This window comes from Triticum dicoccoides, chromosome 4A, assembly GCF_002162155.2.
Source record: "Triticum dicoccoides isolate Atlit2015 ecotype Zavitan chromosome 4A, WEW_v2.0, whole genome shotgun sequence".
Taxonomy (NCBI): Eukaryota; Viridiplantae; Streptophyta; class Magnoliopsida; order Poales; family Poaceae; genus Triticum; species Triticum dicoccoides.
In genome coordinates, this window is record NC_041386.1 from 27501828 (window position 1) to 27505098 (window position 3271).

The window sequence follows — 3271 nt, forward strand, 5'->3', positions numbered from 1 at the left end:
TGGAAGCTTCGGCTTCCGGATCCCCGAGCGCAGTCCTTTTCCTCCTTCGGTCGTCTTCCTTCATGGAGACGCCCGCTCCCTCGGTTAGAATGGGCAGCGTTGGGGGCCCGCGTCCGCCCGTATTATCCTCCCCCGTATCTTCCTTCAAGGGCTCCGGGCAAGGTGCGACCTGGAGCATCTTTTCCAATACTGGATTGTCCAAACCCTTAGGGAGGGGGGCCGAACACCGAATCAACTTCGCCTTTGTTAGCCAGCCCTGGTCAAAAAGCGAACTCTCAGAAATAACTTCGTAACAAATGAGAGATAGTATGTTCGGCCAGAAGATTCCTTACCTGTTTGGCGGCGCGGTTACTGCTCAGGCCCACGTCCTCAGTGATTTCCGGACACTCTACCTGAGGTCCGAAGAATGACTTGTACATCTCCTCATGCGTCAGGCCGAGGAAATTTTGAATGACACGCGGTCCCTCGGGATTGAACTCCCACAAGCGAAGGGGCCGGCGTTTGTAAGGCTGGACTTGACGAACCATCATAACTTGTATTACCACAACCAAACTAAAATCTCCATTGAAGAGATCTCGAATGCGGCTTTGCAGTATAGGCACGTCCTTGGCTGGACCCCAGCTCAGACCTTTGTTGATCCATGACATCAGTTGTGGTGGAGGGCCCGAGCGGAAAACAGGGGCGGCCGCCCACTTGGCACTTCTAGGAGCCGTGATGTAGAACCACTCCTGTTGCCACAATTCAGACACCTCTGGAATGGAACCTTTGGGCCATGGAGCTCCCGTCATCTTGCATATTGAAGCACCTCCGCACGTTGCATGTCGCCCCTCGATCATCTTTGACTTTACTTCAAAGGTCTTGAGCCACAGGCCAAAGTGAGGGGTAACCCGGAGGAAGGCCTCACACACGACAATAAATGTCATGATATGAAGAAAGGAGTCCAGAGTTAGATCATGGAAATCTAGCCCGTAATAAAACATCAAACCCCTGACGAAAGGATCCAGAGCAAGGCCTCGACCTCGGAGGAAGTGGGAGACGAACACGAAGTTCTCGTAGGGCTTGGGGGAGGGGACGGCCTGCCCTCGGGCAGGCAGCCGATGCGAAACCTCAGCGGTCAGATATCTGGCCTCCCTCAACTTTTTGATGTCTTCTTCCGTGACGGAGGAAGGCATCCATCGGCCTTGAAGGCTGGATCCGGACATGATTGAAGGTTCGGAGCACCTGACCTGGACTTTGGGCGTTTGAGCTTGAGGTGGGGGAAGGATTCGATTGAGCACGGGAGGGAAAAGATAAAAGCCTTGTCCCTTTATAAAGAGGGTGAATATCAAGCATCCTCTCCGTGGCTGTTTGGACTTACCTATAGTCTAGGAGTCCTAGAAACGGCTGGGTTACCCACGCCCGTATCGATGAGAATCCCATAATAAGGGGACACAATCTGTGCTTTAACAAGACGTGCCAAGGAAACCGCCTCGCATGACACGCTGAGGTGGGACAGTAAAACGATTCGAATAAAGGCTTGCCCATGGTGCGATGTCACGCTACGGAATACGTCAGCAGATTAGATTTGTGTAAATATTATACTCTCTATGGCAATATGTGGAAACTTATTTTGCAGAGCCGGACACTATCTTTGTGTTCAAAATCTTCTATGAAGTACTTGGAGGAGGAACCCGCCTTGCAATGCCGAAGACAATCTGCGCGCCGGACTCGTCGTCATTGAAGCCTGGTTCAGGGGCTACTAAGGGAGTCCTGGATTAGGGGGTGTCCGGATGGCCGGACTATACCTTCGGCCGGACTCCTGGACTATGAAGATACAAGATTGAAGACAAGACAACAATCATACCATAGGCTAGCTTCTAGGGTTTAGCCTCTACGATCTCGTGGTAGATCTACTCTTGTACTACCCATATCATCAATATTAATCAAGCAGGACGTAGGGTTTTACCTCCATAAAGAGGGCCCGAACCTGGGTAAAACTTCGTGTCCCTTGCCTCCTGTTACCATCCGGCCTAGAAGCACAGTTCGGGACCCCCTACCCGAGATCCGCCGGTTTTGACACCGACACCTACCCTCCAAAATCATATTTAAGCTAAACATACCATTTGACAAATATATTATGGTGCTTTACATGCAACAATTGCACTTCATTTGTTAATTAGACTTGGGAAATTTATGTTTTAAGCCTATCCTTCAATATCCTGCTAGATTCGCCACTGTCTCTCCCCCTGTATGTACTTGTATCTTGGGAGACAAGACACCGGTCACACCCCTTGTACCTATATATTTGTGCCTACTGCACGATCAATAATTAGTGATACACCAAATCATTCTCTATATGGTATCTATCGCAAGTTGATCCTCCCGCTTCCGCTAACCCTAGCCGCCGCCTCGGGCCGCCGCCGCCGCCCCTCCTCCTCGCGCGCCTTCTCCTTCCCGCGCGCCCTCCCCTCCACCGCCGTGCCACTTCTCCCCAAGCCGCACTGCCCGCCCTCCACCGCCGCGCCGCTTCTCCCCAAGCCGCGCCGCCTCCCTCCCCACGACCTCGCAGCCATATCGTCCAACGCCTCCACCTACTCCAACCCCTTCGCCGTTGACCCTGCTGAGATCCGCGACATCAACGTCCATGCACACGTCCCCGTGGTCCTCGACGCCTTCAACTCCACGTACTTCGCGTGCAAGACGTACTTCTCGCTACTCTTCCGTGAGAACAACCTCGTGGATCATGTGGAAGGCATCGTGGACTCCCGCGCCATGGTGGACGACGCCGAGTGGACTGCGATCGATGCCACGATCATCCGGTGGTTCTTCACCACCATATCCAAGGACTTGTTCCACACGGTCATGAGCGCCGGCGATGACGCCCGTGCCATGTGGGTCAAGATGAATGGCCTCTTCACCGACAACAAGCTTCAGCGCCGCGTTTTTTTGCAGCAGGAATTTTTTGACTGTCACCAGGATGAACAGTCCATTGATGACTACTGCCACCGTCTAAAGACGTTGGCGGATGAGCTCTGTGACATTGGAGCCAAGGTGGATGACGACCTCCTCCTCAGCACGCTCACCGCCGGCCTCAATGAGGACTTCGGCAACGCCGCCTCCAACCTCACCTTGATGCCGGAGCCCTCCTTCCCCAAGTTTGTGGCGTACTTGCGGTTGGAAGAGCGCCGGATGAAGGGGGTCAAGAAGCGTGTGCAGCATCACGCCCTCGCTGCCGACACCTCAGTGGTGCCCCTCCACCAGCCACCCCACCCACGCCGCGCTAGCAGCCGCT